This window comes from Rhamphochromis sp. 'chilingali' (genome assembly GCF_963969265.1).
Source record: "Rhamphochromis sp. 'chilingali' genome assembly, chromosome: 9".
NCBI classification, from domain to species: domain Eukaryota; kingdom Metazoa; phylum Chordata; class Actinopteri; order Cichliformes; family Cichlidae; genus Rhamphochromis; species Rhamphochromis sp. 'chilingali'.
This window is the reverse complement of record NC_137936.1, coordinates 40,742,907-40,753,522: the sequence shown is the minus strand read 5'-3', so window position 1 is coordinate 40,753,522 and position 10,616 is coordinate 40,742,907.

Here is a 10,616-nt window from a genome sequence, read left to right as displayed (position 1 = left end):
ACTTCTGACTGGACCCTGGTGCGCCATGGCGGACGCCGTGGACAATCCAAGGTCCAGGCCCCTTACCGAGGGATGGCCCGTGCACCGCCCGCCTCCAATTGGAGGAGGGGCCCAAACACTCATCCTAACCCTAACAGAAAAAAAGCCTAAAAAAATGGAAAAACAAAAAACAGAAAAAGAAGCCTAAATAGAGTGGTTACTAAGGATGGGGGTGCCAGAAAAACAAGATGATAGACAGAGTGGACTAAGGAATAGGGGGTGCCATAAAGAAAAAGGATAGAAAGAAAGCTCCCCAAGTAGGGTTGAGAAAAAAAGAGAGAGAGTAAGAAAGCTCCCCAAGTAGGGTTGAGAGGAAAAGAGGAAAAGAGAGAAACATAGAAAAAACTAAGTACAGAAAAAATTAAAAAGCCAAGAAAAAACCTAAGTAAGAAGGAACAGAAAAAAGTAAAGACAAAAAAGTCAGAAAGAAAAGCTAAGAAAAGAAAAAGTATAAATAGAGGACAAACCAGTCCCTACCCTCATTGAGCCCAGCCTGATGAAGGCGAAGTAACGCCGAAACGTCGCGACGGGCTCAATAGAACAACTAATGGCCACTACTACCCAATGATGGGCAATTTTTTGATCCGGGGGCATCAGTGCCTACCCCAGTCGAGTGAGCGTGCATCAGGGGACCCAGACTTCTGCCTGGGACCCCTTTCTTTCCCCAAACCCTTACCAGCCAGGTCCCGGTGGAGTGGGCGATGCCCCTACCCACATCTCCTACCCTAACCCTAACCTATCCCCCCCTCCCTGTCCCAACCCCAGAAAAAACAGAAAAAAAGCCTAAAAAAATGGAAAAACAAAAAACAGAAAAAGAAGCCTAAATAGAGTGGTTACTAAGGATGGGGGTGCCAGAAAAACAAGATGATAGACAGAGTGGACTAAGGAATAGGGGGTGCCATAAAGAAAAAGGATAGAAAGAAAGCTCCCCAAGTAGGGTTGAGAAAAAAAGAGAGAGAGTAAGAAAGCTCCCCAAGTAGGGTTGAGAGGAAAAGAGGAAAAGAGAGAAACATAGAAAAAACTAAGTACAGAAAAAATTAAAAAGCCAAGAAAAAACCTAAGTAAGAAGGAACAGAAAAAAGTAAAGACAAAAAAGTCAGAAAGAAAAGCTAAGAAAAGAAAAAGTATAAATAGAGGACAAACCAGTCCCTACCCTCATTGAGCCCAGCCTGATGAAGGCGAAGTAACGCCGAAACGTCGCGACGGGCTCAATAGAACAACTAATGGCCACTACTACCCAATGATGGGCAATTTTTTGATCCGGGGGCATCAGTGCCTACCCCAGTCGAGTGAGCGTGCATCAGGGGACCCAGACTTCTGCCTGGGACCCCTTTCTTTCCCCAAACCCTTACCAGCCAGGTCCCGGTGGAGTGGGCGATGCCCCTACCCACATCTCCTACCCTAACCCTAACCTATCCCCCCCTCCCTGTCCCAACCCCAGAAAAAACAGAAAAAAAGCCTAAAAAAATGGAAAAACAAAAAACAGAAAAAGAAGCCTAAATAGAGTGGTTACTAAGGATGGGGGTGCCAGAAAAACAAGATGATAGACAGAGTGGACTAAGGAATAGGGGGTGCCATAAAGAAAAAGGATAGAAAGAAAGCTCCCCAAGTAGGGTTGAGAAAAAAAGAGAGAGAGTAAGAAAGCTCCCCAAGTAGGGTTGAGAGGAAAAGAGGAAAAGAGAGAAACATAGAAAAAACTAAGTACAGAAAAAATTAAAAAGCCAAGAAAAAACCTAAGTAAGAAGGAACAGAAAAAAGTAAAGACAAAAAAGTCAGAAAGAAAAGCTAAGAAAAGAAAAAGTATAAATAGAGGACAAACCAGTCCCTACCCTCATTGAGCCCAGCCTGATGAAGGCGAAGTAACGCCGAAACGTCGCGACGGGCTCAATAGAACAACTAATGGCCACTACTACCCAATGATGGGCAATTTTTTGATCCGGGGGCATCAGTGCCTACCCCAGTCGAGTGAGCGTGCATCAGGGGACCCAGACTTCTGCCTGGGACCCCTTTCTTTCCCCAAACCCTTACCAGCCAGGTCCCGGTGGAGTGGGCGATGCCCCTACCCACATCTCCTACCCTAACCCTAACCTATCCCCCCCTCCCTGTCCCAACCCCAGAAAAAACAGAAAAAAAAGCCTAAAAAAATGGAAAAACAAAAAACAGAAAAAGAAGCCTAAATAGAGTGGTTACTAAGGATGGGGGTGCCAGAAAAACAAGATGATAGACAGAGTGGACTAAGGAATAGGGGGTGCCATAAAGAAAAAGGATAGAAAGAAAGCTCCCCAAGTAGGGTTGAGAAAAAAAGAGAGAGAGTAAGAAAGCTCCCCAAGTAGGGTTGAGAGGAAAAGAGGAAAAGAGAGAAACATAGAAAAAACTAAGTACAGAAAAAATTAAAAAGCCAAGAAAAAACCTAAGTAAGAAGGAACAGAAAAAAGTAAAGACAAAAAAGTCAGAAAGAAAAGCTAAGAAAAGAAAAAGTATAAATAGAGGACAAACCAGTCCCTACCCTCATTGAGCCCAGCCTGATGAAGGCGAAGTAACGCCGAAACGTCGCGACGGGCTCAATAGAACAACTAATGGCCACTACTACCCAATGATGGGCAATTTTTTGATCCGGGGGCATCAGTGCCTACCCCAGTCGAGTGAGCGTGCATCAGGGGACCCAGACTTCTGCCTGGGACCCCTTTCTTTCCCCAAACCCTTACCAGCCAGGTCCCGGTGGAGTGGGCGATGCCCCTACCCACATCTCCTACCCTAACCCTAACCTATCCCCCCCTCCCTGTCCCAACCCCAGAAAAAACAGAAAAAAAGCCTAAAAAAATGGAAAAACAAAAAACAGAAAAAGAAGCCTAAATAGAGTGGTTACTAAGGATGGGGGTGCCAGAAAAACAAGATGATAGACAGAGTGGACTAAGGAATAGGGGGTGCCATAAAGAAAAAGGATAGAAAGAAAGCTCCCCAAGTAGGGTTGAGAAAAAAAGAGAGAGAGTAAGAAAGCTCCCCAAGTAGGGTTGAGAGGAAAAGAGGAAAAGAGAGAAACATAGAAAAAACTAAGTACAGAAAAAATTAAAAAGCCAAGAAAAAACCTAAGTAAGAAGGAACAGAAAAAAGTAAAGACAAAAAAGTCAGAAAGAAAAGCTAAGAAAAGAAAAAGTATAAATAGAGGACAAACCAGTCCCTACCCTCATTGAGCCCAGCCTGATGAAGGCGAAGTAACGCCGAAACGTCGCGACGGGCTCAATAGAACAACTAATGGCCACTACTACCCAATGATGGGCAATTTTTTGATCCGGGGGCATCAGTGCCTACCCCAGTCGAGTGAGCGTGCATCAGGGGACCCAGACTTCTGCCTGGGACCCCTTTCTTTCCCCAAACCCTTACCAGCCAGGTCCCGGTGGAGTGGGCGATGCCCCTACCCACATCTCCTACCCTAACCCTAACCTATCCCCCCCTCCCTGTCCCAACCCCAGAAAAAACAGAAAAAAAGCCTAAAAAAATGGAAAAACAAAAAACAGAAAAAGAAGCCTAAATAGAGTGGTTACTAAGGATGGGGGTGCCAGAAAAACAAGATGATAGACAGAGTGGACTAAGGAATAGGGGGTGCCATAAAGAAAAAGGATAGAAAGAAAGCTCCCCAAGTAGGGTTGAGAAAAAAAGAGAGAGAGTAAGAAAGCTCCCCAAGTAGGGTTGAGAGGAAAAGAGGAAAAGAGAGAAACATAGAAAAAACTAAGTACAGAAAAAATTAAAAAGCCAAGAAAAAACCTAAGTAAGAAGGAACAGAAAAAAGTAAAGACAAAAAAGTCAGAAAGAAAAGCTAAGAAAAGAAAAAGTATAAATAGAGGACAAACCAGTCCCTACCCTCATTGAGCCCAGCCTGATGAAGGCGAAGTAACGCCGAAACGTCGCGACGGGCTCAATAGAACAACTAATGGCCACTACTACCCAATGATGGGCAATTTTTTGATCCGGGGGCATCAGTGCCTACCCCAGTCGAGTGAGCGTGCATCAGGGGACCCAGACTTCTGCCTGGGACCCCTTTCTTTCCCCAAACCCTTACCAGCCAGGTCCCGGTGGAGTGGGCGATGCCCCTACCCACATCTCCTACCCTAACCCTAACCTATCCCCCCCTCCCTGTCCCAACCCCAGAAAAAACAGAAAAAAAAGCCTAAAAAAATGGAAAAACAAAAAACAGAAAAAGAAGCCTAAATAGAGTGGTTACTAAGGATGGGGGTGCCAGAAAAACAAGATGATAGACAGAGTGGACTAAGGAATAGGGGGTGCCATAAAGAAAAAGGATAGAAAGAAAGCTCCCCAAGTAGGGTTGAGAAAAAAAGAGAGAGAGTAAGAAAGCTCCCCAAGTAGGGTTGAGAGGAAAAGAGGAAAAGAGAGAAACATAGAAAAAACTAAGTACAGAAAAAATTAAAAAGCCAAGAAAAAACCTAAGTAAGAAGGAACAGAAAAAAGTAAAGACAAAAAAGTCAGAAAGAAAAGCTAAGAAAAGAAAAAGTATAAATAGAGGACAAACCAGTCCCTACCCTCATTGAGCCCAGCCTGATGAAGGCGAAGTAACGCCGAAACGTCGCGACGGGCTCAATAGAACAACTAATGGCCACTACTACCCAATGATGGGCAATTTTTTGATCCGGGGGCATCAGTGCCTACCCCAGTCGAGTGAGCGTGCATCAGGGGACCCAGACTTCTGCCTGGGACCCCTTTCTTTCCCCAAACCCTTACCAGCCAGGTCCCGGTGGAGTGGGCGATGCCCCTACCCACATCTCCTACCCTAACCCTAACCTATCCCCCCCTCCCTGTCCCAACCCCAGAAAAAACAGAAAAAAAGCCTAAAAAAATGGAAAAACAAAAAACAGAAAAAGAAGCCTAAATAGAGTGGTTACTAAGGATGGGGGTGCCAGAAAAACAAGATGATAGACAGAGTGGACTAAGGAATAGGGGGTGCCATAAAGAAAAAGGATAGAAAGAAAGCTCCCCAAGTAGGGTTGAGAAAAAAAGAGAGAGAGTAAGAAAGCTCCCCAAGTAGGGTTGAGAGGAAAAGAGGAAAAGAGAGAAACATAGAAAAAACTAAGTACAGAAAAAATTAAAAAGCCAAGAAAAAACCTAAGTAAGAAGGAACAGAAAAAAGTAAAGACAAAAAAGTCAGAAAGAAAAGCTAAGAAAAGAAAAAGTATAAATAGAGGACAAACCAGTCCCTACCCTCATTGAGCCCAGCCTGATGAAGGCGAAGTAACGCCGAAACGTCGCGACGGGCTCAATAGAACAACTAATGGCCACTACTACCCAATGATGGGCAATTTTTTGATCCGGGGGCATCAGTGCCTACCCCAGTCGAGTGAGCGTGCATCAGGGGACCCAGACTTCTGCCTGGGACCCCTTTCTTTCCCCAAACCCTAACCCCCTTGAGTGGACCCTAAGCCTAACCTCCACACCCCTCCTCCCCCCACCTCTCTAACTGCATCTATTACATTCCATTTGGAATTCCACTGGGGGGGTCCTGGGCGCCTGAGATGGGAGCAGGTATGGTCTGTGCATTGGAGCACGGCCCCCTTCGGGGACCGTGCCCCCAACTTTGATTTCCCCTAACCGGCCTGTGCCGCCTGACTACCCGCTTGGGTTATTCTGGGGCCCCTCACTGTGATGCTCTGTTGATTCCATTTATGGTATTTTTTCTTTGACCCTCATATGGAGGTGGATTTATTATGAAAACGTTATATGTTTCTGTTCATAAGTTAAGGTCATTTTGTATGTATATATTTGGACCTGTTCATATCATCAACACTATAATGTTTGTGATGGTATCCCTCTAACTCTCACATGTAGAGTAACTTGTTTTGAAAACTGTATATATCTCGATTGACTAATCATTGTACTTCACAAATGTCCCTGAACGCAACACACGGACGAAGAACCAATCAACTCGGACTTTTTCAAAGGGACCTCTGACGTACGGAGCATGACCTCCTCTCATTGGTTGTTGAGACCCGCAAGATTTAAAAATGGACTTGCGCAGTATATACACCTGCGAAATAGACTATATCCATGTGTTTTTACACTATTCTCTGTTTCTGAGCAAGCCAGCCTGAAGAAGGTTTATCACAAACCGAAACGTCGCGACCTTGGCTTGTATTATTATTCTTGTATATATATCTTTTGTATATATTTTTTTACAGTTTATGTTTAATTCCATTTGAGCAATAAATAAACGCTCATTTATCATAAAGTCGGTAGCACGAGTCATCCGTGGGCACAACACCGCCTAGCATTACCCACACGACCGGTGGAGTCGAGAGGTTTTAGCTAAAGCCATCAGTGGAGACACAACCATGCCCACATTCACAACGGATGACCAGTGGACCGTTGTTCGGCGGCGCAGAGACCGGAGAAGAGATCGCGGCTGGGCAGCTGAGGGGTACGTACGCAGGTCCCCCCGCCGCAGCAGTTATCCATCTCGTACAGGTCGGATGACCTACGCGGCCGCCGTGAGAGGAGAACACCGCAGCGGTGAGCGACACTTCCTCCACGCACCACCGCGGAGATGGGAGAGAGAACGGCCCGCGACAGACCGCTATGCAGCCGAACGGGGGAGCCGGAGAGGAGAGCGCGGCTGGACAGCCGTGGAGGACACACGCAGACCGCCCCGACACAGCAGTTATCCATCTCGGGAGGCTCGGAGAACCTACGCGGCGGTCGTAAGGGGAGAACACCGCAGCGGTGAGCGACACTTCTTCCGCGCACCACAACGGAGATGGGAGAGAGAACGGCCCGCGACGGACCGTTATGCAGCCGAACAGAGGAGTCGGGGAGGAGAGCGCGGCTGGACAGCCGTGGAGAACGCACGCAGACCGCCCCGACACACCAGTTACCCATCTCGAGAGACTCGGAGGATTCATGCAGCTGCCGTGAGAGAGGAGCACCGCAGTGATGATCCAGATTTTTTCCACGCGCCACAGCGACATCAGAGGGGACGACAGCAGACGACAGGTCGCTTTGCAACCGGACCAGGGAATCGGACCGGACGGGACCGACGCTTTGAACGGAGACCAGCTCAGGACAACCGGTATGTGAGAAACACTCGAATTGAACGAGCTGGTCCTCCTGTTCATAAAATACCGTCGGAGGATCCAGACTTTTCTGCGAAAGTCCGCGTCATTCACAGACTGATTAAAGCCGTACATCACTTAAAGAATGTGACTAGTGACAATTATCCCCCTTCGCTAAATAAAATAGCACACAATTTAAAGACTGTCATTAAGCCAGCAGTCCCCACGAAAAAAACACAGACCAGGATTGAGGAGAACGCGAAAAATTGGGCCAGCACAACCATGATGATTCTCCGGCAACATTATACTCAGAGTGTTGAGGAGGAGATCAAATGTCTCTCTGAGTTTTCCAAACAGGATTGGGAGGGCCCATTCCAAATAGCCGCCTCCTGGGCTAGGAGGAACCTGGGCCGCCGCCTCCTACCAGACTCTCTGGAACAGGCCAGAGCTGAGATCGTAGCCAAGTGGAGTGACCTGGGACCTACCACTGCTACAGATGAGGAGGACACCACCACGACAACTACACGGGGGCCAAGAGGTTGTGTGATGAGACTGCAGCAGGACAATATTGAACTCCTTAGCGAGGTAACGCAGCCTAATGCTAGTAACACACAACCCGCCCCGATACAGACCGGCGCTGGTCGGATGGTGACTGTTTCTGCACAGGTGCACGCCCCGCCTGGACCATGCAGAACTTCCAAAACAACAACGGCAACGATGACGGACCACGTCGCGGGGGACTGGTCGCCCTTCGGTGAGACGGAGCAGCAGCCAGAGAGGGAACCGACACCTTCCCCTCCTCTGGAGCCTTTACAACTAACGGAGCCAAATCTGGAGACTCCGAAAGACCAGAGAGTGTGCAGACTCTTTGCCTCGCTCCAAGAGACAACATGCCAGGAACGACCACTTTCCCCCTCTACCCAAACGCCACAACCTGATCAGGTGTCACACGCTGAGGTGCTGGACCTCACACAGGGGGAATCCACCCCCGTTAAGGCAAGACGCATTGGCCCTGTGAAGGTGTTGAAACCACAAATAGCTTCTCACCAGGGCCCACCTCGCAGCGGTTTAGACAGACTCAGCTCCTGTGTGCAAACTCGGCTCCAGATTCAGCCAGCGGAAGGATCACCATCTCCTCCACCATCTCTTCCTTCTTCACCAACCTCACCGGGACAGCAGGTGCGGACCCCGACCAGACATCCCAACACATACAGGAAACTGACAGACTGGCATCTACACGTCAGGGACCCCTGGCTCATCGTCGGCGATTCCAATGTTAGCAAATTGCCTCCCTTTGCAGCCGACAGCCTTCAGATTGACAGTTTCCCGGGTGCCAAATGGTGGCATGCAGAGTTCATCCTACAGAAGGCCACTATTGACACTACGGTGACACATCTGATCCTGTCCTTTGGCATTAATAACAGGTCCCAGAGAGACAAAAATGTGCCTGTTCTAGAACTAAAGAGAGTCCTAAAGGCAGCCCGGGAGAAATTCCCTGAGGCAGACATTTATGTGCCTGAGGTTAACTTTTCTTCTGCTCTCCCTCAGATCGAACAGGACACTTTGCTGCATATGAACACCTTTATTACAGGTTTAAAAGAACACATTCCAGCCCTCACCCCAGACAGCTTCTCCACAGAAGATGATGATGTTCACTGGTCGCATGAAACTGCAGAGGCAATGCTTCAGCACTGGGAGAAGTATGTAAATGGGGAATCCCCACAAGCCTGAGACGGGAGGGGTCAAGTGATTTACATGTTGTAAATGGTGTTATGAACTTGTCCAAAAAATTCCGTCCTTCCATTGCTCAGCGGACCCTATTGAATAGAGGCCTGACTTTTATCCCCACAAAAGGCTATAACAAAAATCTAAAATTACAGTGTAAATATGACATTCAGCAGTACCATAGGAGGATCAAATTGGCTGCCTTTTATGGAGATAAAAATGAGTCTCGATCTCAGCCCTTCACTCCAAAATCATACTGGTCACCACCCAATGCTCAGCTTCCATCCCAAATTCTTAATTTGATCAAAACAGATAATGAATATTTTCAAAACCACTTTAATGTAGGACGACTTAAGTCCAATTTGACAGTAGAAGAAATAAAGGCCCTAACAGAATTGAAAGGAAACAAACAAATTATCATTAAACCAGCAGACAAAGGAAGCGCAGTCGTAATTTTGGATAGAGAACAGTATTTGGAGGAAGGCTACAGACAATTGAACGACAAAAAATATTATTTGAAACTAAAAAAACCCATTTACCACGAAACAGTACCACTAGTGGAAAAGATTATTAATAATTTGAACCAAAAGAAATTTATAAACCTAAAACAAAAGAACTATTTACTGGGCTCCGCTGAGCCAAGAGGAAGACTTTTTTACATGCTGCCTAAGATCCACAAGGATCCGGCGAAATGGAGTGTCCCCTTTCAGGTGCCCCCAGGGCGACCAATCGTTTCAGACTGTGATAGTGAGACGTATTATACAGCTGAATACCTGGACTATTTCCTGACTCCTTTATCCACAAAACATGCAAGCTATATTAAAGATACATATGATTTTGTGGATAAAGTGAAGCAAATAGAAGTCCCCATTGATGCTTTTCTGTTTTCCATAGACATTGACAGCCTTTACACAAACATTGACATTGGTGAAGGCATTGACTCCATTAAGAGAGTCTTTCAAAGATACCCGGATAAGAAAAGGCCTGAAAAAGAATTACTACAACTTTTAGAAATAAACCTCACAAGGAACGATTTTGAATTCAATGGTGACTTCTATTTACAAATCAAGGGGACGGCTATGGGGAAAAAGTTTGCCCCAGCATATGCAAACATCTTCATGGCAGAGTGGGAAACTGCTGCATTAGATAAATGCATAAAGAAGCCACTGCATTATTATCGTTTTTTGGACGACATATGGGGTGTCTGGCAACATACTGAGCAGGACTTTGAGATGTTTCTTAAAATTTTAAATGACCACAATGCTTCTATTAAGCTTAAATCAACCATCAGTAAGACCTCTATTGATTTCCTTGACACAACCACCTTTAAGGGCACAAACTTCATAAATGACCACAAATTGGACATAAAGGTATTCTTTAAACCCACAGACACTCACGCCCTATTATTTAAAACAAGCTTTCATCCCAAACACACATTTGCAGGAATTGTCAAATCCCAACTGCTTAGATTCCACAGAATCTGCACACAAAAATCTGATTTTGGAACTGCTGTCAAAATCCTATTCTCTGCTCTCTCCACTAGAGGGTACCAGTGGTCTTTCCTAAGGAGGTGCTTCAAATCATTTCTGCTGACAAAGCCAATTGATGTTTCCCCTTTACTTCCAGTGGTCATCACTTATGCCCCTTGCACCTGCAAATTGGTCAGGGCTATTAAGAACAATTTTCAGAACCTGTCTCAGGATGTCCAGACACTCCATACTCACAGAGTGATTGCTGCCTTCAGGAGGCATAAAAATCTGGGTGATCTCCTCATTAGAGCCCAAATCACACCTCTCT